Source organism: Ursus americanus, chromosome 33 (genome assembly GCF_024610735.1).
Source record: "Ursus americanus isolate L20-20 chromosome 33, mUrsAme1.1.p, whole genome shotgun sequence".
In the NCBI taxonomy this organism is placed as follows: Eukaryota; Metazoa; Chordata; class Mammalia; order Carnivora; family Ursidae; genus Ursus; species Ursus americanus.
The window spans coordinates 17,308,085-17,322,717 of record NC_142159.1 but is presented as its reverse complement, the minus strand read 5'-3'; positions in this window follow the sequence as shown (position 1 = coordinate 17,322,717).

Here is a 14,633-nt window from a genome sequence, read left to right as displayed (position 1 = left end):
ATTTAGATGAGCATCCTTTTCCATCATAATTTTTTATCAGATTTTTTATTTTAATTCCAGTATAATTACTATACTGTGTTATATTAGTCTCAGGTGAACAATATAGTGATTCAACAACTCTGCATTACTCAGTGCTCATCAGGACAAGTGCACTCCTTAATCCCTATCTCTCCCATCCCCCCCACCTCCCCTCTGGCAACCATTAGTTTGTTCTCTATAGTTAAGAGTCTGTTTGCTTCTCTCTCTCTCTTTTTTCCCTTTGCTTGTTTTGTTTCTTAAATTCCACGTATGTGTGAAATCATTTGGCATTTGTCTTCTCTGACTGAACGATTTTGCTTAGCATTATAAGAAAGTAGATTTAAACCCCACCTTATTGATAATTACATTAAATGTAAACTGTCTAAACAGTCCAATTTAAAGACAGAGATGGGCAGACTGGATTTTAAAAGCAAGGCTCAATTACACGCTGCCTATGATAAATCCACTTTTAATAGAAAGAGAAGTTAAAAGTAAGAAGATGAGAAAACATATAGTCAGAAAACACTAATCGTAAGAAAACTGGCTATATTAACATCAAAGTAGACTTCAGAACAAGGGATATGACCAGAGATTAAGATGTATTAATGAGAATGGAGAAATAAATAAACCCACAGGAGAAATAAACAAACCCACAACTAGGGTTGGAAGTTTTAACACTCCCATAATTGACAGGACACGTAGGCAGAAAGTCAGCAAGGATAAAGAAAACTTGAACAACCCTGTCAACTGACTGACTTCCCTAATTGACATTTAGAGACCACCCCACCCCACCATGGAGGAGCCATTATCAAGGGCACACCGAGACACACCAGACGCTGGCCCATGAAACGAGTCTCAGTACATTTCAAAGGACTGAAATCACTACACTGATTCTGGAGGGGAAAAAAATGATAAGGGGGTGCCCAAGTGTTTTGTTTTGTTTTGTTTTGTTTTCAGCAAAAAGGTAGAGAAGAGGAACTTTCTATGTAAAACACGAGTCATCAGCTGTTGCTCACAAGTGACGGCAGTGGATTACTGCCGCGTGTCTTTAAAGGTAACTCCTTTCAAACCAGGCCATGAGTCAGGAGGGACGCCCAGGCCAGCAGAGCATGTTGTTGAACGTCTGGACAACTTTTCAAAGGGAGAGTGCTGGTCATGGTGGCTTGAGCCGAGAAACAGGGCTGTAGATAGCTGGTGGCCTGAGCTCCAGGGATCAATCCGTCTCCTCCGTTTCCTCCTGCCTGTCCCACAGGCATGTCTGTGGGTCCCAAACCAAGCCAACCGCAGATTCCCAGGCCCTCCTCTTTAGCGCTCCTTCTCAACACTGCCACCTCTCCCGAATTACCCATCTCAGTTAACAGCACCACTGAGAAACTCGCAGATAGCCCCAGTTTTGCTTTCTGAGGCTTCAGCTATCAGCAGTCAGTTGTGGTCCAGAAGCAGGTGACGCTCCTTCTGATGTTTTATCAGAAGGTCGGCAGTCGCCTAAAGCTATGTCACATGCCTACAGCGGCGCTCACCTCGTTTCATCTCATCACGCAGGCATTTTCTCATCTCACGTCATCCCAAGAAGGGTGAGGACAGCACGATCAGGTATTTTCCAGGAGACAGACCACATTCCTGTAACTTTCATTTCAGTATCTTGTTATGACTGTTCTATTTTATTATTGGCCTTGCTAATCTCTTACTCTGCCTAATTTATTTATTTTTTTTTTTTTAAAGATTTCACCCATTTATTTGACAGAGACAGCCACCGAGAGAGGGAACACAAGCAGGGGGAGCGGGAGAGGAAGAAGCAGGCCTCCGGTGGAGGAGCCTGATGTGGGGCTCGATCCCAGAACGCCGGGATCACGCCCTGAGCCGAAGGCAGACGCTTAACCAGCTGAGCCACCCAGGCGCCCCTACTCTGCCTAATTTATAAGCTCGACTTTATCATTAGTATGTATGTCTAGGAAAAAAACTTAGTATGTACAGGGTTCGGTTCTATCCCTGGATTCAGGCATCCACTGGAGGTCTTGGGACAGACTCTTTCTCTCGCACTGATCTCTCAAACGTGTTGTTTCTCCCCCTCCCCCCCACCACTGCCAATCCAAGGCCCCTTCTCATCCCTCACCTTTTTCTCCCACACCCTCTAACTTGCCCCACGACCTCTGCCTTATTCTGCTCCCGTCTGCGCTATGCCCTGCACACGAAGGGAGGCTCAACTTTCTTGTTTTGCATGTTTTAAAAATCACACAATAATACATTTCTCACAAGATAATATTTAATTCAGGCAAGCAAACCCAACATAAATCATTTAATAAACAGAAGTAAAATACCATCACCCGGTGATAACCACTGTTAATATTTTGGATAAACACTCTTCCAATGCTTTTCTAAACACTCTTTTGTATTCTTTATAAAATAGGATTGTTCTAGACTACTAGGGTGACCGGGAGCACCAGAACACCCGTTTTTGCACTGAAGGTCCTGCATCACGGGAAAGCACTCAGTCCTGGGCAAACCGAGAGAGTTGTCACCCTGCCGTTTTTTTGTTCCAAAGTTACTAATATACAGCTATTGTTCATTTCAACAACTGTGGGGATACCAGCAGGTATAAATGTCATGATGTCTTTTAAAGGTAAAAATGCACTCACTTCCGCTTACCCTCCTTTGATACACCCCAAGCTCCCAAGTGGAGGAAGGATGTATACCAGGAAATGCATGAGGAGAGCCATTGGTTCAAGGGAGAAATTGTACCAGAATTTCTATTTATATGTATTCTCCTTATCTCATGTTTTATGTTTTCCTGTTGGGAAAACTGGACAGCCACATGCAGAAAAATGAAACTGGACCACTATCTTACAGCACGCACAGAAACAAACTCCAAGTGGATTAAAGACTTGAACGTAAGACCTGAAACCATGAAACTCCTAGAAGAAAAAACAGCCAGTGAGCTCCTTCACATCAGTCTGGGTGATAATTTTGGGGGGAATTTGACACTAAAAGCAAAGGCAACAAAAGCAAAAATAAACAAGTGGGACTACATCAAACTAAAAGGCTTTTACACAGCAAAGGAAACTATCATCAAAATGAAAAGGCAACCTACTGAACGGGAGAATATATTTGCAAACCATATGTCTGATAAGGGATTAATACCCGAAATCTCATACAATTCAAGAGGGAAAAAAAAAAAGCAAAACAATCCAACTAAACGTTTCTCTCTGTGTGTATCTTACAATGTGCATGATGTATTTGCATGGTAGTACGTGTAATTTTTTTTATAAATTAATGTCCATTTAATGGAGATTTTTTTTCTTTCTTTCAAACATGATCCTTGAAGTTGGGGATACTGGCCTAACTGATAAAATATTAGCTCTTTCACAGTCCTGGAATAGTCAGCATAGTGAAGGCTCGGCTTCCTCCCCCTCCCCGCAGCTCCACCTGCCACCTAGTGCACCCCCCAGCGAGCCCTACCAAACCCCGTATGTTCCCCCCTCCAAGCCGATTCACAAGCTCTGCCCTCCGCCAGCGTTTCTAGGCGCCCCACCCCCTGCACCTCCCGGCAGAAACACATGAACCTGCGACTCCACACCCAGAACCAGTGACATCTCTACCAGGAATCCTTCCTGGACGCACACCCCCACCCAGGCCGGGCGCCCCTCCTCCTTGTTCCCATGGCACCCTGAGCTTTCCTGCACAACACTGACCACATGACCGTAATTGCCGGTTTATGCATTTGTGACCTCCTCAAGGTTGGGGATTGCCCTTCAGATCCGAACCCCCAGTCGCTGCCCAGCCCAGGGTCTGCCACAACACCTGTCTCCTCGTCAATGATGAGAAAAAAGGAACAATAGCAGCACACGTGAATATCGCACCTTGTAACCGCCCGGCACTGGTTTAAGAACTTCGTACACGTTAACACACCGAACGCGAAACCCACCCCGCAAGGCAGGTATGTGGTGTCCGTTCCACAGATGAAAAAAGAGAGGCACAGAGAAAGCAAGCAACCTGCTGCAGTCACAGACTAGTCATTGGCAGAGCCAGGGTTTGAACCCAAGCGAATCGGCTTCAGCATCCATGCTAGCGATCACCAGGCGAACCGCTCAGTGAAAGAATGAACAAGCAGAGAGAGGAAGGAAGGAACACACGAGCGAACAGGTACGCAGAGGAACGAGGAAACGAAGGGCATCAGGAGACCGTGCCCAGCCTGCTTTGCAGACACCAACCGGCTGCTCTATCTGTAAGACGCCCTTGTGATTTTTCCAAATGTTGGTTGGTGCTTAAGAAGGCGCGAAATGCTGGGCTCCTCCCTCCTCACTCTTTTCCTGGCCCCGACCAATCTTTCCTGTCCTCCGTATTTCCTCTGTAACAGGGTGAAGAGCGCCTGAACCGTAAGATCATCAAGGGTTAGAGCTATAGGTGCGGTCCAACTTTTCATTGTGTAGATGGAAAAACTGAGACCCAGAGAGGCCAAGCAACTTGACCGAGGTCACACAGCAAGCTAGGGGCAGAGTGGAGAGTGGGCCTAGCCTCCTGGTTTCTATTCTGTGTCTCTTTACTAACCGGCCTCTGTTCATTGCTTTAGACTTGTCAGGCAGCCAAGCCTGCTGGGTGTCAGGCCAGGGAAAGACAAACAGCCTGTTCTAGTCCTTTCTGCATCCCAGGAGGAGTCTGTTTACCATGATAACAGCCTTCTTATCTCAGCCAGGTCTCTGGTTTCTTGTCAGACAGTGCAGGGGCTTAAGGTCTGAGGCTGACAAGACCAGCCTCCCTGGGACCCTGGCATGCTCCCTGGAAGCCTGACTGGGGGAGGGGGGAGGCATGTGGGACGGAGGCTCCCCTGCCAGTGAAGGCCACCGCGAGACCAGGACCCCTATGCTCGACACTGGCTTTCCGTGATGCCAGGGGAGGGACTCCACGGAGGCCGGCCAGCTGCGGGAAGCGCTCAGGATAGGCCGCATCGCCTCCACCTTGCAGAAGAGGAAGCTGAGGCCCAGAGAGGGGCGTCCTTCGCTGAGGTCCCACAGCACGTAGGTGACACGGCATGTCGAGGGCAGAGCCGTGACTTCGCTTCTCCCTGCCTCCCAAGCCTGGGTGCTCTCCTCCGCGGGAGGCTGTAAAATGATGACGGTGAAGACAGACTCTGTCTTTAGTGTGTTCTGCGTGACCGGTCTCCTGTGTGTCTGGACACTTCCCTCGGCTGGTTCCTCCCCATCCTGGACACCAGCTCGTGAGCCCTCACCTGCAGTCAGCTGGCATGAGCCCTAGGCTGGTCCGGGGCTCTGTCCTGGAAGCCACGGCAGCCGGTGCTTCGAGGAGACGGGAGCTGACCCTCCAGCCCCCAAGCACTGACATGTTTGTTGATTGAACAAATAACTGAGTAAAAGTCATTACTTGCCAGATAACCTTTAGCTCTGTCTCACGCAGGTGGCATCCCGAAGGCAACAGCCCACTTTTAAGCCGTTGTCCCTGCTCCACCCACTTCCCCCAACAATCCCACTGACCTTCACCCACCACCTCACTGCTCAGATCAGCGGCATCAGGATCACCAAGAGCTGGTTAAAAATGCAGAGTGCTGGGCGCGCCTGGGTGGCTCAGTCGGTTAAGCGTCTGCCTTCAGCTCAGGTCAGGATCTCAGGGTCCTGGGATCGAGTCCTGTGTCGGGCTCCCTGCTCAGCGAGGAGTCTGCTCCTCCTCCCTGCCTGTGCTTGCTCTCTCTCTGTCTCTCTCTCTCAAACAAATAAAAAACCTTAAAAAAAAAATGCAGACTCCTGGCACTCAGCCAAGAGGCTGATAAACGTTAGGTGTCATCAAGCACTATCGTATTTGAACTTTCTACAAACCCTATTGGCGGCTGTGTCAACATCCCTCTTACTACAGAGGAAGCTGGGGTTCTGGGAGGGGGGATAACTTTCTCCAGGTTGAACAGCCAGGGAATGAGACAGGCAGGCTTCAGATCTAGGGTCTGTCTCTCTCTAGAGCTGATGAAAATGAACACAGGTGCTCTGTGCAGCGGGAGGAGGTGGACAGCCTACATTTATTGAGCACGCTCTGCGTGCGAAACCCTTGATCTGGTTCCTCTCCCGTTACCATCCTGACCCGCTTCTAAAGCAGGGGGTTTTACGTTCTCATTGTACAGGTGAGAACACAAGGCTCAGGGATTGGAGGGGACTTGCCCAAGGTCCACAGCTGGGAAACAGCAGAAATAGGATGGAATTCAGGTCTCTCTGCCTGATGTCAAAGCCACAGTCTCTTCCCGGCCCAGCTAAGAGAAGGCCGTGGACACGGCCTGTCAGGGTTTGCTGAGTCACTGCTCGGGTTCCTGCCCGTCCAATCGGCCACCGGAGAGAGTCTGTGGCCCTGGGTCATAATCCGCACTTCCTTCCCTTTCCTAACCCTCAGCCTTTGGCTTAATCATGATCCAATCCGACCAAGCAAAACAAGCAGAAACACATGCCGATCAATGGGTCACCAACATGTGACATCACTCCCCAATGATTTTTATCGGCTGGCAGGTGCCAAGAATTCCGGAGATGGCCTTGGTGCGTTCCTAACCTTCTCGCTGCAGGTCCTGCTCTCCCTGATCCCAGACACAAAGCTCTGCAGCGGGCTGGGGGCCTAGGGAACCCCTATGCCCTGTCGATGGACACAGGAAAGTGGGACCATTCCCGGGCCACCTCTGTCCCTCCGGCTGTGAGATCTTGGCAGATTTCTACCTCTCTGAGCCTCAGCTTCTCCATCTCTGAAATGGGTGGCTGATAATCCAACCTTCCAGGCTGTGGGGAGTATGAGGGGCTCTTGGAAGTGGCTGGGGTCTCCAAGTTCTCTCTGTCTGGATGCAAACACAGCCAGGGGCTGTCAGATAGGTTGGCCGGGTACGCAGGCATGGATTTGCTTGAGCGGCTGTTGGGGGGAAGAGGTCGTGTGCTGGAAAAGGAGGGACAATGGGGTCGGTGTATGTGCCCTGGGAAAAGAGGTTCCCCGGGCAGGGGCAGACCGTGCTGTTCACAGGGACCAAGGCGTGAAGGTAATAGTAAGAGCAACCCTTCCCCTCCTTCTGCCAAGAACACAGCTCCGTGGGCGCAGGGATGGGGGAGCTTTGGGAAACAGCTCTGGGCATGAATTTCCACATTCCTGCAGACAGCACTGGCCAGGCCCCTTAAGTGACTTCAAGGACAAAAGACATAGAGAGGGAGAGGAGTAGCCAAAAGAAAGGATGAATGGACAGACGGGCTACTGGTGAAGGAAGCGGGGTTGAGCACTCAGGACTCCCGGGCCCCTGGGCAGGGTTCTGCAGGGTCCAGACACCCCAAGGAGCAGCTGGCAGCCAGACCCACTGCGACCTGAGTGGGCGCTATTAACGTGAGCCCGTTTATACACCAGGCAGAAGAGACAGGTTCCAGACAGAGGAGGGAGGGACAGGCCCCTGGAGACACAGCTGGCCAAGCCGGGACTGCAGGCTGTGAGCTCTGCGCCCTGCTCTCACCCCACCTCCCCTCTCCCAGACCTGGACGCAGGGCAAAAGGCACGCCCAGGGGACCCCCAAGAAAGTCCTTATAAAGTGAAAACTTCGTATGAGTCAGCCAGAGCCCAGAAGTCCAGCTCATTCATGGCAAAGGTATTTTCTTTTCGGTTCTATTCTGCAAAGTCTCTCACTGGCCTGCGGTGAAGTCATCGCTGGTAGACACTCTGCCTTGCGGTGGATTTCCTCTGAACTTTTTATTTCTGTTTAACCCGCCAGACCTCGAGGGAAGCTGGCAGCCTACAGCAGTGCAAAGGGCACTGACTGAGTCAGAGGCCTGAGTTCAAGCCCCAGCTCTGCCGCCTTCCAGCCGCAGGACGATGACCAAGGCGAGTCCCATCTCTGGACCTCAGTTTTTCCATTTGTAAAACGAAGACACTACGACCAGGACTGTAAAGAAATTCACAGCACTACACAATCCTTCAACCAACAGATATTTATCAAGGGCTTTCTATGTGTCAAGCACTGTGCTGGGCACAATGGAGATTGTGGTAAGGACACACACATGCAGAGAGACACACATTCTCTCTTACACACACACACACAAATCAAATGATTCCATAAACGAATATTAAAATGCAGCCATGATTAGCTCCGAGCTCTATGGTGCTCCACGAGCCCGTCCTGGGGGATGAACCCAGCCTGGGAAGGGCAGGAGCAGGACAGGAAAGACTCCCCGAAGGAGTGACAACAGAGTGGAAGATGGGAGATATGCCAGGCAGGGAGAAGCTGTGAGCAAGCCCCTTGCAGAGAAGCAGAACCGCAGCCTGTCCCATGGAGAATGGCAGAGTGCCTTGAGCACAGGGGTGAGGGGTGAAGGGAATATGGACATCACGGGGCTGTAGGCGCAGGAAGGTGGGAATCAGGACGAAACTGCAGCCCCTGAGGGCAGTTTCCAGCTCCAATATTCCAGGCCAGCTGCTCCCCGGTGTCTCCGAGTGGCTTTGCAGGGAACAGTATGAAATGTCAATGGATCAAACTTAATTTGGGGCTAAATCATGCACCCGATGATGGTGTGGACAAAAGGCAGTAGGTAGGGAAAGCCTTGTAACTGAAAATACTCTCTCCCTTACTTAAATTATTTTGTGATTTGAAAGAACACTAGCATGATTTGATTTTGTGATAGAAAACCTCGGCCCAGTATATAGAACAGCAGTTTTCCACAGGAGTCCTCTAGGAGCCCAGCTAACTCAGCACCTGCCTTCCCCAGGACACAGCCTGCAAGGGGCCACCAGGAGGTGGCTAAGGAAGGGCAGAAGGATAGCCTTGGGTGGCTGCCCGAAGTAGACCACACTGGTGATGGTTCCCCTGATTTCATTCTGAGAGCATAAGAAAATTCACATCCAGGATCCTGGCAATACTTGTCTTATAAAGAATACGCTGCTTAGAAGGAAACATAAGGGGGTAAGCCCCTTGACATTGGTCTTGACAATGATTTTTTTTTTTTTTGGATTTGACACCAAAAAACAAAGGCAACAGAAAACAAGAATAAACACAGAGGACGACATCAAACTAAAAGAGTTCTGCAGAGCAAAAGAAACCACCAGGGAAATGAAAGGCAAACCCACGGAGCAGGAAAAACTATCTATCTGTAAGTCATACACCTGACAAGGGTTAATATCTAAAATGTACAAAGAACTCACACAACTGAATAGCCAAAAATCCCCAAACCATCCAATGAAAAAATGGGCAGAGGAACTGGCTTGACATTTTCCCAGAGAAGACATCCAGATAGCCAACAGGTCCATGAAAAAGTGCTTGGCGTCACTCATCATCAGGGAAATGCAAATCAAAACCACAATGAGCTACCACCTCGCACCTGTCAGGGATGGCTACTATCAAAAGGACAAGAGATAATAAGTATTGGCCAGGATGTGGAGAAAGGGACCCCTTGCACTGTGTTGGCTGGAATGCGCATTGGAGCAGCCATTATGGAAAACAGAGGGAGATTTTTCAAAACACTAGAAATAGAACTACCCTACAATCCAGCAATTCCACTTCTGGGTATTTACCCAAAGGAAATGAAAACAGGATCTCAAAGAGAGCTCTCCCATGTTCATCGCAGCCTTATTCATAGGAGCCAAGATGTGGAGACAACCCAAGGGGCCATCAACAGTTGTCTGGGGAGGGCAGGAGCAGGACAGGAAAGACTTCCCGAAGGAGTGACAACAGAGTGGAAGATGGGAGATATGCCAGGCAGGGAGAAGCTGTGAGCAAGCCCCTTGCAGAGAAGCAGAACCGCGGCCTGTCCCATGGAGAATGGCAGAGTGCCTTGAGCACAGGGGTGAGGGGTGAAGGGAATATGGACATCACGGGGCTATATACAACGAGAAAGAAGGAAAGCCCACCATTTGCAACACGGATGGACCTTGAGGGCATTATGCTACGTGAAACAAGCCAAACAAGGAAGGACAAACATTGCCTGCTATCCCTTATATGTGAAGTCTAAAAAGAAAACGTCAAGCTCAGAGAAACAGAGAGGAGAAAAGTAGTTGCCAGGTGTTCAGGGGCGAGGGAAATAGAAGGAGGTTGGTAACACGGTAGATACTCTGAGCTCTAAGATGAATGACGTGTGAAAATCTAGTGTGCAACATGGTGAATGTAATTGATGACCCCGGACCGTATAATTGAGATTCGCTAAGAGAGTAGAACTTAAATATTCTCACAACACACACACACACACACACACACACACACACACGCGCACACGCACTTAGCAACACAAGTGTTAATTAACTGGATGGGAGAAATCCTACATATATCAAACCATCACATTACACACTTTAAATATCTTATCACTTTATTTAATAAGGCTGAAAAACAATCTGCCGAATAGTGACCTCGCGTTGGGCAGGCTTTGACACCTAGTGCCTGTCGTCTTGGCCCAGGGAGGATCACCAAGAAAGCCAAGGCCATCTGCTTCCCCCTGGTATTCCCAGTCTGGCATTTAGCACAGGGAGGCCAGGGCTGAAATTACTCGATCCACTTCGTGAATATTAAATACTGAACTCTCTAGAATTTTTATGGCTGTCTTTAAGATCGCGGTGGTTTTACGGGAAGGGTGATGTCGATAACTCAGGTCTCTCTAAAAAGTGTTGAACTACAGGGGTAGAGATGAAGACATTTCTCCCTCCTCAATATATTTTCTTGAAACAAGCATGGTCATCCGATGTCATTCCTTCTAGAGGCAGAGAGATGGAGGAAGGAAAGAAAAGCAAAGCAGATGTACTCAAGCATCCCTGAGCGTCCTCACTGTGCCCAGTCCTGCGCATAGTCTGGGTTACCCAGAGAATAGCAAGTCAGGCATCCAAGTTCTGAGACAATAGTAAGATAGGACAGGTGCACACACGAGGGCTCAAAGCATGATAGAAGCAATCGAGAGTGGAGAAAGACTCTGGGCAGGGCACATGGTCCACAGATGACCATCTGGACTCAGGTGACCTGACTTCCAACCCTTGTTCTCCTGTTCTGTCCTTTGGGCAAGTTCCCACCCTGCTCTGAGCCTTAGTTTTCTTGGCTGTGAAATGGGTCACCAATAGGTGTGGGTACTGAGTGAGAGCAGGTATGCAAAGAATTCCGTCCCCAGTGCAGCCCTCAGGGGTGGAGACGTGAATGTGGGCCGTGGGCATCTGGGGAGGTTTCCACTGTGGGGTTGGCACAAGTCCTTAGAAGCAAGGGCAGGACTGAACAGGTGGAGCCTAGTGCCCACTTCGACATCCACAAGTAAGGCCGGTTCGTTGGTCCTCGGTGATGGTGGCAGAGGTGGCTACTCCCTTTGAAGAGTGATTTATTTTGAATGAGAGCTGATCATAAACTTAGCCACTTCCTGCCTCAGTTTATTCAAACTTCAGCCAAGCCCTGGTTGAAATAAAGGTCACCAGGAAATGATTTCACTCCCATTAGCTTCATGTTTCACTGAAACCCATAAAGCAATTCATGCACCATTAGGGACTGGTAAAAGCAGCTAACTAAGGCCCTCATAGCACAGCGAACATTGGCCCGAGACTGTCCTCGAACCAAGGAAGAAACTGGTGGGCAGATGCTGGGGGGAGATCCGGCCAACGCGCGCACTCAGTTGCAGCAAGAAGCAGTCAAAGGCAAAACTAAACCCGTTGCAGGGACCCCCATCGTCTTCGCCTGGTGCTTAGAATCACGGACAGCTGCTGAAAGGGGCACAGATGTTGCCGTCTGGCAGCTCTTACCAGCAACCCTCCTGTTCCAAGATGGACAGAAATTTGACAATAGTGATCAGAAGACTCCTCAAAGTTCATGCCTCTGGACCCAATCGCTTCCCCATTTGGGGGTCTTTTCCCCTAAAGAAGTCATCTGTGGTTCTAACATAGTTTAGATACAAAGATCTTGACAGGTCCATTCTTTATATTGGTAACAGCTGGAAGAAATGAAACGTCCAACAATAGAATGGTTAAACAGAACTTGGCAGAGACACAGTCTGATGTTTCTGGTTCAGAAGGTTTTCTAATCACAACATGAGGAAAAAAGAGCTGGTGGGGGGGAAAATACACCAAATTACATATTTATTATATGACTCCGAATTTGTGTTTTCAACACTTGTGCAAGGAGTTTATCTCATCCTGCCTCATGTTGCAATTAACTGGTTGTCTATCTGCCCACCCCCCCCCCCCCCAACCGTAAGCTCCCGGAGAATCACAAGAGTTAACTTGTCAGTGGATTGGAAGAAACAACAGATGGGTGCATGGACGACTGGAAAATCTGAGTGGTTCATTTAAAAATAACAGTTAATAGCTTACATTTATTGTGTACTTGCTATATGTCAAATCCTGCACAGAGCTCTTCACACATTTCTCAATTATTCCTTACAGCTTACACGGTGAAGATGATGTGGGTTAGTTAGGTCGGTGTTCCCAAATTGTGCTCCCTTGGAATCCACAGCATCAGCATCACCTAGGAATTTGCTAGAAATCCAACCTCTAGGGTTCCTACCCTGACCTCCTGATGCAGAAACTCTGGGAGGTGGGGGCCACCAATGTGTGCTCTACCAAGCGCAGTGGGTGATTTGGAAGCATGCTCAAGTTTGAGAAGGCTTGGTCCAGGGGTGACGTCCTGCCTGTGTTTCTCAAGGACAGCCTTGGAGTTGAAGCTTAAAAATTGCATCCCACGGGGCGCCTGGGTGGCACAGCGGTTAAGAGTCTGCCTTCGGCTCAGGACGTGATCCAGGCGTTCTGGGATCGAGCCCCATGTCAGGCTCCCCCACTATGAGCCTGCTTCTTCCTCTCCCACTCCCCCTGCTTGTGTTCCCTCTCTCGCTGGCTGTCTCTATCTCTGTCGAATAAATAAATAAATAAATAAAAACCTAAAAAAAAAAATTGCATCCCAGCCCAATCAAGCTAAGACCAAAAACAAGCCTTGGTCTGGCAAAGTCAGATTTATCAATCCATTGCAATGAGGGAGAACAGACACTGAAAGAACCGAACAAAAGAAAAGACAGAGTTACTATAGAACGTTGGAGAAGGGTGGAATTTAAACGAAGCGGTGTTTTTGCCTCAAAGCAAAGCAGGACTGTGTTGAAAGAGATTGGCATCAAGTCTGGACTGCACGTAGACCCAGAATCCCGTCTCCTTGGAAACGACAAGGTTAAGACAGATGTGGGGTGGTGTGTTCAGAAACCCCTTATCTGAAGCCCTATGCTTGGGTTGGAAATGAAGCTGCTCTTCTGTACCAAGTGACTTAGATCTTCAGGGCAAAGGTGGGGCGTTTTATTCTTACCTTCCATTCTCCCCCCCCCCAAATTCCTGCTGATAAAATTTCAAGCAGCAAAGTTCCAGGGAGTCTGTGATCTTAAAGAGCAGTTTCTCAGCGAGTCACGGAAAGACGTGAGTTGTCACGACATTTTACAGCTGCAGAACGTCCTACCGCAGGAGAACATCCTGTCCTGGTTCCTGGCAGCTGGCCTTCTCCCTGTCTGCCATTTCAGACGGACAAATGGCCGCAGATCTGTACTTTCTCGGTCCCAGCTAATTTCACTTTCTCAGCTACAAGGTGTTACATGAATTAACACTCTTAAAGAGCTTGAACAGTGCCTGGCAGATAATTAATATAAACTATCATTTTACATCACATAGAATAGAAGCTAATACAAATAAAATAGAATATATAAAATATGGTATGTAATCAATATGAATAGTAATTACCTAATTAAAGTAGTCAGGGTTTGGGCTAGATAGAAAAAGGAGAAAGGGTTTTTCCCTTTCCTTCAAGTGAGACTATGGAACCAGAAAGCATCTCTGGCCTCTGATTGCAGAAAGAAGAAGACCAGGTTCACAAAGACCCTGGGTTCTAGTTCCCTGCGTGCCAAGGAGAGGGAGAAGTATTTACAGAATGTCTGTTTTGTGCTGGGTTCATTGCTGCCCCCTCTGCCCTACAGACTGGATTCTGTTACGGCCATTTTCCCCGTGAAGGGAGGTTAAGGTAGTTGTGTAAATGCATCTGGCTGGTCAGTGTTGGAGCTAGCATTCAAACCCAGCCTTAGCTAGTGCATGACCATTCACAAATCACTTGCACTGTGGGACCTTTTGGTTTTCCATTTGTAAAATGGAGGAGATACATCAAAACAGTTTTCAAAGCTCCTTCTCATGCCAGCGTTCTCTGTATAATTAAAACGCAGCTCCTGGGTGGCTCAGTCGGTCAAGCGTCTGCTTTCAGCTCAGGTCATGATCTCAGGGTCCTACGATCGAGCCCTGCTTCGGGATCTCTGCTCAGCGAGGAGTCTGCTTTTCCCTCTCCCTCTGTGCTCTCTCTCTCTCTCTGTGCTCTCTCTCTCAAATAAATAAATAAAATCTTCAAAAAATTTTCAAAAAAATAAAACTCAGTGATAACTCCTCACCCCCAGAAAAAGGCCATATGTGAACAGAGAGTGGTACAAGGATAATCATTATGCATTCTTTATAATATCAACAATGGGAAATAACCAAAATGCTGAACAATAGGGTATGATTAAATAAATTATAATATATCCACACAGTGGAGTATTATGCAGCCAGTACAAATGAAATCACTGAAGTATATTATGAGCAAAAAAGATTTCATGATATACTGCTCATATATTCATAATATTTGGGGAGAAAAGATAGTT